The 18,028-nt window shown below is 39.7% G+C and overlaps 1 protein-coding gene and 1 pseudogene across 8 annotated transcripts in view; one reads left to right on the top strand and one right to left on the bottom strand.

Annotated features, from left to right (window-relative positions):
* CASK (calcium/calmodulin dependent serine protein kinase) overlaps positions 1–18,028 on the top strand; it is a 533,324-nt gene that overhangs the window by 80,620 nt on the left and 434,676 nt on the right. The window lies entirely within an intron of this gene.
* LOC143670259 (SH3 domain-binding protein 4 pseudogene) lies at positions 1,522–4,330 on the bottom strand (annotated as a pseudogene).

Below are 18,028 nucleotides of genomic sequence, written 5' to 3' on the forward strand. Positions count from 1 at the left end.
CAAGCAAACACAGTCCTCCTGGGGGTCACCTCACTCTGTTGATTTGCCAAATATTTCACCATTTTTGTCTTCTGCTCCCTTCTGAGATGTCACAACGACATACAAAAAATTCATCAGAGCAGGCCGTGGTGGCTCAGTGGCAGAGTTCTTGCCTGTCATGCTGGAGACCCGGGTTCAATTCCTGGTGCCTGCCCATGCAAAAAGAAAAAAAATTCATCAAATAATTTACCTAAAATCCTAAAGGTTTCATTTGTTAAATACATCACACTTTGCCAAGTGTCTGATTTTAGGGGGGATCAATTTCATTTTTAGAAAATGTTCATCCTGCTCAGATAAATCTTTATACTGTCCCCCCAAATGGTTTTCTCTTATACTATTTATTTCCATGGATACAAGGGTACCAGGAAAGGTGAAGGGTTAAATTTTAGAAAGAACTATGTGAAGAGTTGGGCATATGGCAGCAGGTCCCCATGGCATGCTAGTGCATGCGTTAACTGTGAGGTGAACCACAGTTTATTTACAGAGGACACAAGAAAATTTGGTGGCCATCACAGTTGTGATCTCTATTGGAAGAGCTCATATCCTTCCAAAGGAGAAACATGACAATGAGGCTTGAAGCTGCAGAGGCCACCTCACTTTCAAATGGCACTGTTCTTTTGAATGACTGAGTACACTCAGGCAGGGGTGAGATTCTGATGTGGAACACGCCCATGAAGAGTTGACTTCCAACTGCTTTCTAATCTACTGACAGAAACACTTCAACAGTGCTTAATCACTAATGTCAGAATTAACTCTGCCCACTAAAGCGCCAAAAGATTTGCAGGTGTTGTGAATTATTATGTACTCTGACCTGAGGGAAATGGATGGGGGGCAATTAAAATAAGAGGTGGGAGTAGGGCCTAGGGCATTCTCAGAAAGAATGAACATCAGCAATATTCATTTACTGAAAACCATTTTTCCTATTTGATTTACCTTTTAACATGTATGCAGTAAAGAAGATCCCACATGTGAACAATTGCCTTTCTGCTTGAGTAATGAAATGCAAAATGTGGCTGGGGGTCAAAAATGCCCTCTGTGACCTTTAAATACATATTTACATCTGTAACATAATTTAAAAAGTCTTCATCCAACATAAAAACCTCAAAAACATGTGCACTCATCAAGTGTTTTTTATTTTTACATCTATCTTAAGAAATTAGATTCCACCTTTCTCATATATCTCCCCACCCCATGCTTTAAAAAAATATTCTAGATGTAAATTTATACTTAAAAAATAAAAAACTATCTGTTTGACAATGACCTGCAGTAGAAAATCCCTTAGGCCTCCCCTGAGTTGGAGGGTAAGGGTTGAGCATTGTGTATGCTTGGGCCTAGATTGTGTGCCTGGCCTGGAGGGAGCTGAAATCTGTCTGAGCAGCCGCTTTGCTGCCCTCCCCAGCTCTGTGGAGACCGTGTGGGCATCCAGCATGGACCAGGAGGGGAGGGGTGTACTCTGGGCTGGCATGGAGGGAAGCGTCCAGTTTAAATCACAAGGTCATTCTGGTCCATAGAACTGAAGGCAGCTGCTCCCAGGGTATCCAGGGTGAGGGTTCCCTTGCGGTGTTTCCAGTGCTTGGTGATGGGATTTTTCATCTTGTCCAGGCTGATGTGTATCTCCTGGATGACATCTTGGTAGCTCTCCCTGATCTGGTGACTCCAGGTTAATAAGAAGTTGTACGTGGGTTTCCATATGGCCTCACTGTCCACCACCCTCTTTTTGTTCCAATGGGGTAACTCATACACATCCACCTGCTGCTTGGAGACCTTGACAAGGTTTTTAGCCAGTTCCCTCCAGTGCTGAGCCATCTCAACAGCTGTGGTCAGGAGCATGAAGTTCTGGAGGAGTTGACCATCAGTCCCTGGAAGTCCATCTTGAGGAAGGCCATCATTAGTTCCTCATAAAAGAGCTTCCTGTCTTTGTTCTCTATGTTGTTACAATCCTGTTTCAACTTTTCCAGAAGACATGCCACCTATTTGGGTTCATTATCCAATTCTGCCTGGCAATAGAAAGTGAGTGGCAGATACGTGTAGGCCAGGGCATCTGTAAAGATGTGCCAACTGCTGATATTTTCCATGAGCAACCTAGATGTAGGTGAGGAACTTGCAGGGTTTCAGGATCTGCTCCAGCAGCACCGTGGTGCTCATTTTAGGTCCACAGAAAAAGCTCAGCTTGACCTTGCCAACCACTAGCACATTCTTGGTATGCACTAGGCCAGTCTTCCCCTAGTAGTAGCTGATATACCTCTTCTTGATCCAGAGCTGCCCCTTCTCCTCGCTGAGCAGGGTACCATGTTTCCCTTCTTGTTCTCCAGCAGGTAGTGGTTCTTGTTCTACTTCACCAAGGCCTTGAGCAACTTGCCTAATTTGAGGCTAAACACAGGGCAGTCCTGAAACATTGGGTATTTTGTGGTGGCGACAGATGGGGACAGAATTATCTTCCCTACTTCTTTCTTCTTGAGAAATTGGATGGTTTGATGGTACTCTTGGGTGGCTGTTGAAGAGTCTGGACACAGGGTCAGGATGGCCTCCTGGTCGTCTTTCACCTGGTCCCTCAAGGTGAAATTAGAGAGTTCATTGTGCTTGTAGCAGGTGATGGGAAATATGAGATGGCTAACCTTACTTATCCAGCCTCATCTGGAAGCCTCTTAACACTTTGGCTTGCTCGCTAGCTCTGACTTCATAATTTGTCATGTTGGAAAACAGATCTTGAGATCTTGGGGCCTGAACAGCAAATGGTGCTTATCCCATAGCTTCCCTGCCATTGGGGCAGGGTGGTGGGTTACCTCACTGAGCAGCAGGGTCTTTGGGGGTACACTCGTGCCCAAAAAGGATCTCCATGGTTTTGAAAGAGAGTGAATGTGTTTGGTACCATAGAGAACCACCATGACGTTTTTATTGATGAAGTCCCATATGGTGGAAGGGTAGATAATGTTTGGGCCATGGATAACAATTGCCAGGTACATACAGGGTTCCAGTTTCTCTAGTTGTACCCTGACCATGTCCCTATAGCTGTAGGTGGGAGGGTTGGAGACATATGGCCCTTCCTTTGAGTCACTCCTCAGGCATTGGAGGCCAACTGTGCTTTTGCTAAAAATGTCATTTTTCACCTCAGCCAAAACTTTCATCTCCAGCATGAGGGAATTCTTGACTTTCAAGGTTGCTCAGCTTTACCACCAACACAGGGCTAACGCTGCTGGATTTGTCACTGTTGAGGTCCAGTGAGGGGTCCAACAGAGCTTTCATGGAGACTGCTGCATTTCCCCAGGAGGTTTGTGACCTTCCGGCACATGGATGCTGGTGTTGGTGTTGGGAGGTTGCACCCTGGAACCATCCAAGTTGCACACAGTGTTAGTTTCCACAGCTTGGGTCTGGCTCCAACCAGGGCTCTGGCCAAGGATGTCCAAGTCGTGGCAAGACCGGGCCAGCTTCCGGTGGTTCAGCGAAGCAGTTCTGAAAATCCTCCCAGCTCTGAAATTGCTCAGGGACAGGAGATTTCAACCCAGTGAAAAAAAAAACCTGAAGATGTGGGAGCGTCAGATTTAGCTTAGAGATCCGAGAGTTCTGACAAACTGTAGGAATGTTTTCTTCTAAAGAAGAGGTTGTCATGCTTGTCTGGCTGTTCTGTGTTGAGCTGATAGGTGGTTGGAAGCTCATCAAAGATGTTGTTGCTGGTGTTTTTGGTAGTTGGCAAGCTGGATTCAGTGAATGAGGACATGCCAATGTCAAACAGTAGCAAATCCACAGTACTTTTGGGATTCAGCTCATCCAGGCTGGGGTCACTGGCATGCTCCCTTTCAGAAATGGGTTAATTTGCGTCACATTCCAGAAAGGGTTGTTACTGTATATTTTGCTCAGTCCTTTCTTTTCTTTTGTCCGTTCTCCAAGCAAATCTAACTCCTTGGCTACTTCATCCAAGCTATCTGAAAGATTGTCAATCATCCCACTTTCGCCTAATATTGGGTTTCAGTAGTTTATGGGCTGTACATAGGAGAAGGGGATGTAGCCCACTTCCATGGCATTGGGTGCATATCTCCTCTCACCGCTTGATACATCCAGAATGTAGAGATGGTCACCCTTGGAGAACTTGAGGGCAATAGTCTTTGATTGCAATCACTTCTTTAGCAGTTCTAAAAGGTGTGGGATTGTCCACAAGCAAGACACTGGGAAAACATACTTTGGCATCATTAAAGTTCGTCTCTAAAAACTCTTTGCTCAGGTCAATCAGGGTCCCCTCTGACTTGCACCAAGGAAGGCCACTGGAGTTAGCAGCTTGGATCTGCTGAGCTGCCATCTTGAATCTCTTTTCTAGATGAAACTGCTAAAGTTTCATATTTCTTCTTCCAGTTATTCCAGCAATTGTGGCAGCTTCTGTCTCAAGCAACCAAGGTTCCCTGTGGTGTCTATTTTGCAATGCCACCAGCCCCCAGATGTCAGAGCAAAAGCCCTAGGTCCCAGCCTTCCATCCAGGAAAGAAAGGAGATGCTGGCTTATATTATGTCCCTCTGGGCATGCACAGCTTCTCCTATGGTCTGGGGGCTCAGCCTGGCCAGGGATGCATGTGGCTTGGTGGAATCACTGCGTGGCTCAGCAGAATCCTCATGCAACTTGGCAGAATCACTGTGCAGTGGTGGTGGCAGTGGTGAGGGGCCAGGACTGCCACGAGTGCCTGGAGCACTCAGCCCCCGCCTGTGTGGGCAAGGGGGTGGTCCCCACACCAGGGCGGGCCAGCTCCCATTTTATTTTAAATAGTTTCAAATAATGAAAAAAATCATGTGCATTTACCCATGTAGTACCATTTCCTATGTTTGTCATTACTTTGTGTAGATTCAGATTTCCTTCTGGTATTATTTTCCTTCTGTCTTAAAGAACTTCCATTAACATTTCTTATAGTGTGAGTCTGCTGGTGATGAATTCTTTCAGCTATTACATGTTTGACAAATCTTTATTGTGCTTTCAATATTGAAAGATATTTTTGCTGGGTATAGAATTCTGAGTTGATAATTGCTTTCTTTCAGTGCTTTAAATTTGTAACTCCATGTCTTCACTTGCGTCGTTTCCAACAAGAAGTCTGAAGTCATCCTTATTTTTTTTCTTTATGTAATTTCTCCTCTTCACTGGCTACATTTGATTTTTCTCCTTAACACTGTGTGCTGGTTTGAAAAGATGTATGTCCCCTAGAAAAGCCATGTTTTAATCTAAATCCCATTTCGTAAAGGCAGAATAATCCCTATTCAATACTGTATGTTTGAATCTGTAATTAGATCATCTCCTTGGAGATGTAACACAATCAAGAGTGGTTGTTAAACTGGATTGGGGAAAATGTGTTTCCACCCATTTATGTGGGTCTTGATTAGTTTCTGAAGTCCTATAAAAGAGGAAACATTTTGGAGAATGAAGGAGATTCAGAGAGAGCAGAGCAGAGTGACATAGCCAAGAGAAACAGAGTCCACCAGCCAGCAACCTTTGGAGGTGAGGAAGGAAAATGCCTCCTGGGGAGCTTCATGAAACAAGAAGCCAGGAGAAAAAGCTAGCAGATGACACCATGTTCACCATGTGGCTTTTCAGATGAGAGAGAAACTCAGTGTTTGCCATGTGCCCCTACCACTTGAGAGAGAAACCCTGAACTTCGTTGGCCTTCTTGAGCCAAGGTATCTTTCCGTGGATGCTTTATATTGGAAAATTTTCTATAGATTCGCTTTAATTGGGACATTTTCTCGGCCTTAGAACTGTAAACTAGCAACTTATTAAATTCCCCTTGTTAAAAGCCATTCTGTTTCTGGTATATTGCATTCTGGCAGCTAGCAAACTAGAACAGATTTTGGTACCAGAGAGTGGGGTGCTGCTGCTGTGGTTTGCAAATACCAGACATGTTGGAATGGGTTTTTAAATGGATAAGGGGAAAATTTGGGAGGAATTGTGAGGAACTTGATAGAGAAGGCCTAAAATGCTTTGGAGAGACTATTGGTAGAAATGTGGACTCTAAAGACACTTCTGATAAGGTCTTAGACAGAAATGAGACATGTGTCATTACAGACTGGAAGGAGGGTGATCCTTGTTTTAAAATGGCAGATAATCTGGCAAAGTTGACTAATGGCTTTGACTGTGTGCCGGTCTGAATCTGTGGTGGACCCCAGAAAAGCCATGCCCTTTGATCCTCATTCAATATTGCTGGGTGGGAGCATTTTGATTGTTTCCATGAAGATGTGACCCACCCAATTGTGGGTGGTAACTTTTGATTAGATGATTTCCATGGAGGTGTGTCTCCACCCACTGAAGGTGGAGTTACTTACTGGAATTCTTTAAAAGAGGAGACATTTGGGAGAGAGTCCCCTTTTTGGTAAAGCCATAAGAAAGCCAGCAGACGCTGCCATTTTCACCATGTGCCCTTCCAGTTGAGAGAGAAATGTTGAACATCGTTGTTGACCTTCTTGAACCAAGGTATCTTTCCCCGGATGCCTTAAATTAGACATTTCTATAGACTTGTTTTAGTTGGGACATTTTCTTGGCCTTAGAACTGTAAACTAGCAACTTATTAAATTCCCCTTTTTAAAAGCCATCCTGTTTCTGGTTTATTGCATTCCAGCAGCTAGCAAACTAGAACAGGCTGGAAGGCAGATTTTAAAAGCCATGAACTTGTATATTTAGCAGAAGAGATCTCCAAATTAAATGTTCAAAGTGCAGCCTGGTTTCTCCTCACAACTTATAGTGAAATGCGACAGGAAAGAAATAAGCTGAGAACTGAACTCTTGAGTAAAAAGAAACCAGAAATTGAGGTCCTGGAAAATTCTGGGCCTCCAGAAAGGGAGACCCCAGAGAGTAGAGCCCTGTGTGAGGATTTAACCAAATGTGGAAACCAGTCAGCCATTTCAGAGAAAGTCAGGATTGGACATGGAGTTATCCAGGAAGGATTCGTGGAAACTCCACATGTCTGGTGGGTATGATCCAAGGTTACTGCATAGAAAGCCAAAGAGAGTGCTGTGGGACCTGTATAAACAACGCAGCTGCCAGTCTGGACTGGGGAGTTCAGAGAAGGGACACATTAGAGGAAAAATAACTTCAGAGGCAAAACCATGGAGGCTGAGGTCTGAAGTCAAGAAGCCTTGGGCAGGGAGAGCGGACACACCCAAGCCCATGGAGAGGGTGAGTTTTCCCCAAAGGCAGAGAATGGGCCTCCCACCTGGTTGCAGTGAAAGAGTCATGCCACCTCAGGCCTTGGAGAGGGTGAAGCACATTCCTTGGGGTTTGGGGAGAGCCTGGCTGCCACCACATGGAGGGGTTGAGCCTGTGCCCCATAGATGGCAGAGAGCCTGGGTGCAGCCCCAATGCTTGGAGAGGGTGGAGCCAAGAGAAAGGTGGTCTCCCCAATGTCCCCTGAGGTTGTATTCAGAGAGAGGCAGGCCTCTGTGAGGCCCTTGGAAAGGGTGGGACTGCTGCTTTCTAAAGCCCTGAGGATAAATGACTCTCAGACTTTGAAATCTAATGGACTTTGCCCTGCAGGTTTTCGAAACTGTATGGGTCCTGTGACTCCTGTGTTCCTTCCTCCCTATGGAAATGTGGATATGTATCCTATGAATGCTCCTCCTTTGTATACTGGCAGCAAATAACTTGTTATGAGTTTTCAAATGTCCCTAGCAAATGGAGAGAATTTTGCCTTAGAACAGACCATGCCTGTAACAGACTTGATGAGATTTTATACTGTCTCTAATTTGGTACTTCATTTGTATTGCTACTGAAAGGTTTGAGGTTTTCTGATATTGTTGTGGAATGAATGTATTTTGCATTTGGAAAGAGTGTGCCTTTTTGGGGTCCAAAGGATAGAATGTGGTGGTCTGAATCTATGGTGGACCCCAGAAAAGCCATGCCCTTTGATCCTCATTCAGTATTGCTGGGTGGGAACATTTTGATTGTTTCCATGAAGATGTGACCCACCCAATTGTGGGTGGTAACTTTTGGTTAGATGATTTCCATGGAGGTATGTCTTCACCCACTGAAGGTGGAGTTGCTTGCTGGAATCCTTCAAAAGAGGAGACATTTTGGAGAGAGTCCCTTTTTGGTAGAGCCACGAGAAAGCCAGCAGATGCTGCCATGTTCACCACGTGCTCTTCCAGCTGAGAGAGAAACGTACGTCATCAGCCTTCTTGAACCAAGGTATTTTTCCCTGGATGCCTTAAATTGGACATTTCTATAGACTTGTTTTAATTGGGACATTTTCTCGGTCTTAGGACTATAAACTAGCAACTCATTAAATTCCCCCTTTTAAAAGCCATTCCGTTTCTGGTATATTGCATTCTGGCAGCTAGCAAACTAGAACACACTGGTTTTACAAATTTGATTATGTTGTGTCTCGGTGTAGTTTCTTCGCTTGTGCTTGGCTTTGTTGAGCTTCTTAGATCTGTAGGTTGATTGTTTTTACCAACTTTGGAAAATTTGGGGGCATTATTTCTGTTTCCTTTTATGGGCAATCTAATTATTCACAGATCTTTTGTGTTCTTTTTGTTTTCTTTTATTCTTTTTTCTCTTTCTGTTTAATCTTGGTTAATTTCTGTTGTTAGCCTTCAAGTTCATTAATCTTTTCTTCCGCAATGTCTGATCTGCTGTTACTCTCATCTATTGTAATTTTCATTTCAGATGTTGCTGTTTTCAGTCTAGAAATTGCATTTTGGACTTTTAAAAATATCTTTCATGTCTGTTTCACTTTTGGAATATGGAATACAGTTATAACTATTTTAATATCCTTTGCTAATTCTAACATATATGTCAATTCTGGGTTGCTTTTGATTGATTGTTCTCTTTATAATGTGATGTGTTTCCCTGCCTTGTATTCTTTTATTGGATATCAGATACTATGAATTTTACCCTTTAGGGGCTTCACTATTTTTGTATTCTTTTAAATTTTCTTAAGTTTTGTTCTGAATGTAGTTAAACTATTTGGAAACAGTTTTTATCTTTCCAGGTCTTGGTTTTATGAATTTTTTTTTTTAGATAGATCTGGAGCATTGTTTATTCTAGGGGATAGTTATACTGCACTGCTGAGGCAAGACTTTCCTCAGTGCTCTGCCCAATGCTCTGTGTATTGTGTGTTTTTCCAGTCTGGCTGGCAGGAGCAGATACTATTACTACTTGCCTTGTGTGAATGTGAGACAATGTTCCATTCCTTTTGGTTGGTACTTTGTGTGAATATGTCAGAATTTTTGTATTTTATGCTCAGATAAGTATAAATTGATTTTTTTTAGCCTAACATTTTGGTCCTATGTGAATATCTGGTGGGACATGAGGCAGTTTCTTAAATTGCAAAACACCTGTAATCCTTGACTCACAGTGTCAGTAGTGACCTCCCAATCATTGAAACAACTGGAAATTTCCCCACAAATTTCCAAAATGGCCCCTATGTGGTATGAGCATCCTTACTGTGAACCACTAAGCTAGATTGATCTGCATATGGTCTGACAACAAATCTGTGTGATCACGGGCCTGATGGCACCAAGTATGTGAATCCTCAAATGTCAACTGTAAAGTTGGGCTTTTTTGCTTTATTTCTTATAGATTATAAATGTTAGCAGGTAGTGTGGGTTTTGTTGTGGCCATGTATAGAGTCACTTTTGTGTGGCTTCACATGTAATAATAAAACCATTAGCCTAAAATTTTAGTAGAATGACAAACTTTAGAAAGCAAAAAAGCATGTTATAATTGAATTTTACCTTGGATAAATATTCATTTTTCTTGGTTCAAAAGATTTATGTCTTGGGCTAAAGAAATGCTGACTTTCAATGTGGGTAAATTAGACTAGTATGGTGTGTGAATTAGTGCCAAACCAGTAGCCTAGTATTATAAAAATTGTTCCATGGCTAATTGAGGAGTTTAAAACTGTAGAGTACGTCCTGTTGGACAGCCTTCACTGCAGAGCCTGCTTCCTTGTCCATTCTCAGAGATGTTCTTAGTTTCTCTATAGACCATCAAAAAGCATACTACTGCCTTGTGCAGCACTGTTTCGGAATGTCCATAGACTGTTAATATCAGACACACTGACCTTGTATATTAGGGAAGAAAGAATATTTGCCTAGATGCAATTGCATTTGAAAAACAGATGCTCCATGTGATTTGACTGAAGTTCAGCACCATGATTTTTGTTTGTTTACTAGCGAAACAAAAAAGATGAGTTATTTGGTTTATCACTACAAAAGAAGAATCCCTTCTTTCAAATTTGGAGATAAAGGTAAGAAGATACAGAATGCCTTTCTGGAAAATGCAGTGGCAAACAAAGAGGTTTTGCATTTGTTCCACTTTGCTCCATGTGAGGCATGGAACAAATCTACATGGAATGAAACTGTTCCCTAAACTGCATCACATCTATCATCCTTGGATCACTATGTCAGTAGTGAAATTCTCTTACAAGTTTCCAAAATGTTCCCTGGAAGGTGGTTCTGTAAATGTATAGCAAAATCATATTGGCCCTACTTACATTAATCGTGGAAGATTAATGTTATATATTAACCAACTTTTAGGTGTTGCTTATGTTTTCATTTATGCTATGTATAAGCCTCAGCACAAAGTTATTTTTTATAGGGGGGAGTGATTACACAAATTGTATTTTCCTGATAAGCAGTATGGCAAAAAATTTTTAGTTGTTCAGAAGAGAGAGAATTTCAAGAGCTGTTGAGTGATGACAGAAAATTTGGCAAAATAAATGGAAATGAGAAAAATCAACTTTGCTAGCTAATGTGCTATTTGAACTGTATCCTGAGGTTTGATTAAGTTTTAGGACATTGGAAAATTAGGAGTCTAAGTAGGGGGTGATGGTGGAGCATGATTGTTTTGAGATGGGTATGAGGAAAGGCATTCCATTGAGCAAAGGCCTAGAGATAGAAAAGTATGGGACATGTTTGGTGAATAAGCAGATAGTTATGGTTGGCAGATATGAAACTGGGATGTTGGGCTGGGGTTAATTTTACCATTTAATTGCTATTTTACCTTCAATTGCACGACTTTATGAAGTGCACCCCCACCCCTCACACCACAACATTTAAAATATAAGTGGCCATTTTATATTTTACATTTTTAAAGTCATGAGTGTGTTGTGGGCTACATTTCAATATAAGCCCTGCCACAAATAAGAAGTAGTAATGGTTATTGTTTACATGTTTCCTTTTTTTTTTGCAGGGGTGTGGCTAAGAGGCCAATAACTTTTTTCCTTTCTAGAGTAGGTTTATAGATTAAGAAGACAAACTTCAGGTGATAGTATGGTTTATGTTTTTGTAGCTTTTAGCAAAAGTAGAAGTTTAATAACAGATATAATCCTTATTTTTATAGATAAAATATTTCATATTCACTTATGCTGACATATAACTGTTAACTTTGTATTATGTATTTTTCTTTAATGTTTTCCATGCATTATATTCCATAAATATTTTTCCAATTTCCTGCTAAATACATTAAAAAATTCATACTCAAGAGTTGTTGACTCTTCACTCTTCCCTACTGTCTTTGCTTTTAGCTCTTTATTTTGAAATGATACAGACTCGCATGTGGTTGTAAGAAATAATAAAGAGTCTTCTTTACCCTTTACCCAGTTTCTCCCAATGATAACACACTTTATACTATTTTATTTTGTCTGGTTTGAAGGAATTCTGCTTCCAGTCACTGAGGGTATGACATAAAATCTTATTTTTTTATGAAAATTGTTAGGATTGCAGTACATTATTTTTCTTTACCATTATATGCTAATATACTAAGCAATATAGTTTTTTATTTAAATTATTATTTAAAATAATATTTTATTATTATATCTTCCTGATTATTTTGTTTCATTCAACATGCATTCTTGTTTCCACTGCAATCTTTTCCATTAACCTCCCCCACCTTGATATTGTTAACACCATTTTCTTCAAAGCAGCTCAATAACTTCAGAGTAAAAGAGCATAAGCAGAGGTAGATTGTGGTTCCTTAATGGCTTGGGGTGATGGTGCCCCCATAGTGATGCTTCTTATGACAAGGAGAAAAGCATGGCTGAAGCTTGGGGTAAACCCAGTTGTTCTATATGAGGAGTTAAAAATGGGGAAAGGAAGAAAGCTAAAATGGTTTTGCAAATGCTCTAAAGAAACTGAGTCATGAAGTGTTGAAAACACAGTGTTTAGTTAGGCTGTAAAGAAATTTAAGAAAGAGCCAAAATTTAAGGAAGAGCCAAAAAGAATCGGTATGGTTGTTTTCAAATGTTCTTTTATCTCTGATCAGTTCTACTCTAAGCAAAGTTACAAATACAAAATTTCACTTTTAAAGAACACAGTAATAAAATTATTCTCTTGACAAGCAGTGACTTGCTGGTTTAGGGTAGGAATCTCCTAGATACTTAGATAAAGTAATAAAAGCAGATTTGCTCTTATGACTTTAGCCTTATATACTATGGTTGATAGTTTAATTTATGTAATACTTTATAACTGAAAAACATTAGGTATTGTATTTTTGAATCAAGTATTAATCCAAACCTGTAAGCATCTATTAACAGTTTGTCTCTGTTCTGTGAAAAACAGCTTTGTGCAAGGTTATCATCTTGAGTAGTAACTGAAATAGTTTTTGCTAATTTGATCACCACAACCATCTTTATTTTCTGACCTCTCTAATACGTTTTGTCTATTAGAGTTAAGGTTAAAGCTGAGTGGTAGCTTTCTAAAAGAATTACTAATTTTGATTGATAGTGTATTACTTGTAGATGAGATTTTTAGCATAATGTCATTTCCTTAGCTAGTATTGAGATCCATTTTTATCTGTTCATGAAATGAAAGCAGCAGATATATGTACAGTGCTTTGGGTTGTTTGTATTTTGTAGATCAGCTAAGTATTTATGGTAAATCAGAGGTATAAAACAAGCTAGAAAATCTAGTCTTTTATGTGGAAGTAACAAACTACAGTGTCATTAGGAACAGTGATTTACATTTGTGTATTGTAGAAGTACCAGAATTTTTCCACAAATGGAATGGTAAAGGGTTTTATGATGGCTCACTAGTAGGAATTGTGGTCCACCATTTTTTAAACTGGTAAACTTTGTTGTTCAGTTCTTTCAATGTTGTTTGCTAATAATATTGCAGCCAAAATAAAATAGGACTGTGCAGTCGAATGAGTTTATTTGCCTCTTTTATATCTATTAGAGCTAGCTCTGTGAAAGATGTTTGAGGAAACCCTAATTGCCTACAGCCTGCAGTGAATTGCACACCAGATGTACTGTTTTAAAGGCTTGGTTCTTGGCATGCATTTTTCACCTTTTAATTCAGTATTAGCTTTTTGTTTGGAGCATTTAATGTTAAGTGGTATAAATATGTCTTTCTAGGCAACATAATTGGATTCTCATTTATTCCCAAGGAAGAAAGCAAGGTCAGCATTAATTTTGCATATTCTTCTCAGGCTGTTTCCTGAGTGGGGTCAGAGTTGGGTCAAAGTCAAAACTATTGATTGCTTTTTTCTTTTTACAAAAATTTAGTAGCAGAATGACTAAATATTTTGGATAAAAAGCCCTTCTAAAAATTCATATATTAGATAATTTCAAACTGCATCATTTTGATCATTTTGTCATTATTTCTGAAAAAAAAGCACTTTTTGTAAGCTTTTCACTTATTTTACTCTTAAAACCATGAAGTATTTGATTATATGAGGAAATGTAGGAAAACAAGGGGTATGTCCATGAACTCAGCTAATGTGTAAAACATCTTATACAGATTAGTTCTAGTTGAATCCCATTATGTGGATTTGAACTTTTTCAGCTCTTGGATAAATCTAGCCTTAGAGAATTTGTTCTCATTAGCAGATCTGCACCTGCCCTGAATGCTGCCCTAGGGAGACAGTTCTGTGGTTTTGATCTCGAGTCTCCTTTGGTCTGTGAGTGCCTTTCTTTTGGTAGTGGTGGAGAAGGAAGTGGGAAGGAGGGGTAACTGGCCTATGGGGTCTCCGTCTATTAGCTCCTCCTAGAGCAGCTGTCCCTAAGAGCTTTCCTTCTGGAGACTCTTTAAGGGACACGACCCTTGTATACTGCTCCTTTTGTTGGTGATTGTTGGCAGAGGAAGAATGTGTGATTGGCCAGAACCAAGTAGGGAGACTGGGTTTCCTGAGTGGGCCAAAAGCCAGCTCTCAAATACCTCATTTCATCCCCAAACCTGCTCAGGCTTTGGCAGAGGGTTCTTCTACTTATTAATTCAATTTGGTGATGGCTATGCTTCTGTAACTAGGCCCTAGCTGCTGGGGGGCGGATTGGGATCTACCCAGCCTTGATATCATTGTGTTCTGGCCTGATTCATGAAGGCCTCAAGGAAAAGTGCCAACCGAGCCCATCTAACCAAGAATTCTTTGGTTTTTATTCTTCACAAAATCTAATCTGAATTCATTTTGTTTTTCAGGGAGAGAGAAGGATCTATTAGGTTAGATAGAGAAAAAAAATAGTTTAGAATCAGTGACATTTGTTTAAATAGTACTTATTTGTGGAGACTTTGACTGACTTAATTTGGAAATTGTAGAATTTCTCCTACAGTTGTATGACAAACTGTCAGAAACAATGAATATTTGTGAGACTTGAAAAAATACTAGAAATGAAAAAAAAAGAAAGGTGTTGATGTTAATTTAGTTCAAATATGTAAACCCAGGTAGAGATTTTTTAAATACTTATTTTTATGTGAATATTTATTTAACTAACTTTAGTAATTAAAAAGTGAACAGTATGTGTAGGCTGTGCATAGTGATTTCCTTCCGAAGTGTATGGAAAGAGGGAAAGATAAGTTTACTGTGGAGAATCGTGACAAATACTACCTCAGCCAGGTGATCAGAGTCAATATCAACAATGTTAGTCATTTTGATAGCATTTACCTTTGATATGTGATGAGAGTGGCACTTTACCTCTGTGGTCTTCTGCCCAAAACACATAACACCATTCTAATTATGAAAAAAAACATTAGACAAACCCCAATTAAACATTCTACAAAATACATGACCAGTACTCCAAATGTCAAGGGCATTGAAAACAAGGAAAGCTTGAAAAGCTGTCACAGCCAATAAGAGCCTAGGGAGACATGACTAGTAAATGTAATATAATATCCTGGATAGGCTCCTGAAACAGCAAAAGGACATTAAGTGAAAAAAAAAAAAAGGAAATCTGAAGAAAGTATGGACCTTAATAATGATGTGTCAGTATTTGTTCATCAATTATAACAAATATGCCATGATGATATAAGATAATAATAGGGGAAACTGGGTTTGGCATGATTGAAACTCTCTGTACTATCTTTGCAATGGTTCTTTAAATCTAAATTATTCTAAAATTTTTATTTAGAAAAATGAATGATAAACGTCTTCAGATAGAGTATGTTAGCAAAGACATGTCTATATAATTAAGCTGGATTATATGATGTCTGAATAAAACTGTTTAAAATTGAACACAGAGAAACAAGTGCTAGAGAGAATGCATAGAGACATGTACCTATTCACTGTCAGTAGGGAAATGAGAGATCTAGCCCCTTGAAGGGCTGTGTGGTGGTTCCATAGAAGGCTAGGGGTTTGCCATATGACCCTGAAACCCTGTTACTCAGTGTATGCCTGGAGGAACTGAGTGTGAGGACACAGATGGACATTTGCATACTGGTGTTTCTGGCCAACAGTGTTCTTGATCCTCAATGAGTGGAGGTGGCCTAAGGGTATAATGACTGAGGAGTGGAAGGGGAAACTCTGGTGTATACATACAATGGGCTACTGAGTGGCCTCAAGGAGGAATGAAGTTTTGAGGTATGCAGCTAGATGTATGAACCTTAAGAGCTTTATGTTGACTGAAATGTCAGGAACAAAAAGACAAATATTATCATGCCTCAATCATATGGATCAATATGATATAAAAATTGAGTGAACTAAAGTTGAGAGCATGGGTTATCAGGTTGGGGCTTATTGTAAAAGGTCTAACATTGTAAGCTCATACAGCAGTCACATATATTCAGGAGGTGTAACTGTTAATTATAAATTCTGAGATACTGAGCTGTTTGTATATAACATGGTCTTTCCCAGAAACTTCAGGTATTTATGTGACACCTGAGACTCAGAGTTAGGGCTCTGAAGCTATGAAAGCAGTACCCATATGGGAACTGTTTAAAAAGTTGAAAAAGTGATCAGGCATTGAGTAGAGATATGAATGAAGCTGATCTGGATGGGACTAAGGTATATTAGAAGACTGGGTAAAGGATGATATCATCCATGTTTTGAAACTTCAACTTCTGTGTGAAACTAAAAGGAGAGCTGTTTATTTGGTGCAGAATTTATATTTTGGGTAGTGCATTTCCTAATTTATATTTTGGGTAATATGTTTCCTAATTTATCTTGTATGGTCACTTTAGTTAACACCATAATAAGTATATGGAATCTTGAATAGGGCATGAGATTTTGTTGGTTGTCCAGTTTAGTGTGATACCCTGATAAATCCTAGAGAGATTTGACAGTGAATAAAGAAGTATTTGCAAAGTTCCTTTGGGGAAATGGGGAGAAAGGCGGCAATATTCAATTTCCCCATTTGGAGAAATTCTGATATTCTAGCAAGCAGTGGACACAACCAAATCAATAATAGGCTGAGCCTTCAATCTTGGGGGTTACCTCTGTGAAACTTATTCCTGCAAAAGATAGGCTAAGTCTACTTAAAATTAGGCCTAAGAATCACTTTCAGAGAACTCTTTTGTTGCTCAGATGTGGCCGTCTCTCTCTAAGCCAACATGGCAAGTAAACTCATTGCCCTCCCCCTCTACATAGGACATGACTCCCAGAGGTGTAAACCTCCCTCGCAATGTGGAAAATACCGGGATGAGATGGGACCTGGCATCAAGGAATAGAGAAAACCTTCTTGACCAAAGGGGAGAAGAGAGAAGTGAGACAAAATGAAGTGTCAGTGGCTGAGAGATTTCAAAGAGTCGAGAGGTTATCCTGAAGGTTATTCATATGCATTATATAGATATCCCCTTTTTAGTTTATGTGTGTTGCAGTGGCTATAGGGAAGTACCTGAACCGTAAAGCTGTGTTCCAATAGCCTTGTTTCTTGAAGATGATTGTATGATATAGCTTTTACATTGTGACTGTGTGATTGTTTTCACAATGTGTCTGATGCTCCTTTTAACTAGGTTATAGACAGATGAGTAAAAAATATGGATAAAAAATAAGCAAACAAAAGGGGGAACAAAGGTTAAAATAAATTGGGTAGATGGAAAAACAATGAATGAATCTCTATTTAGATGATCTCTTAGTGCTGAGGTGATAGAAGCATTTAAGAGCAAGAGAAGCATAGGTAGTGGTGTGCCTTCTAATAATCTTAGTAATGCAGTATCAATTCTTGGACAAATTCAGGTATTCCTTAATCTAAATAGAACTGATACATTGAATTCACTGGTAGCAAGATTGAAGGGTAGGAAACATGGTCATGTCATATAATCTGAACCCTTCACTCTGAACATGTTTCATAGTTGAGATCCATAATTATTGGGAATATGTAAGTGAGGGATGGGCAAACTTTTACTGTAAAGGGCCAGATAGTAAATACTTTGCTTTTTGCTGGCCATATGGTCTCTGTCACAATCATGCACCTCTGCTATCATGCCACAAAAACAGCCATAGGCAATAAATATATGAATAAGTGTGGTTGTGTTCCAATAAAACATTATTTACCAAAATAAGTGGTGCTCTGGATTTGATCTGCAGATTGCCTAACCCTGACAAAAACCTGTCTCACCCCACCTTTGTACTTCCAGTTCCCTTCGTACTTTTTTCCTATATACTGATGTAAGAATAGTTTAGCTTTCATACAAAATAATGCAGAGTGGGGAAAACAAAACTAACTAAACAAAGGGCTACAAAACCAGCTCAGGCCAGTTTCGTGGACAGAGAGGGCCTCTGATGTAAGTTCAGAATTGGCATTGGATCCTACTAACAAGTAACGACCAAGGTCACTGGAATATAAAACTTAATCAAAAGTGGAAACTGCTGGTGGAAA

Source organism: Tamandua tetradactyla, chromosome X, assembly GCF_023851605.1.
Source record: "Tamandua tetradactyla isolate mTamTet1 chromosome X, mTamTet1.pri, whole genome shotgun sequence".
NCBI classification, from domain to species: Eukaryota; Metazoa; Chordata; class Mammalia; order Pilosa; family Myrmecophagidae; genus Tamandua; species Tamandua tetradactyla.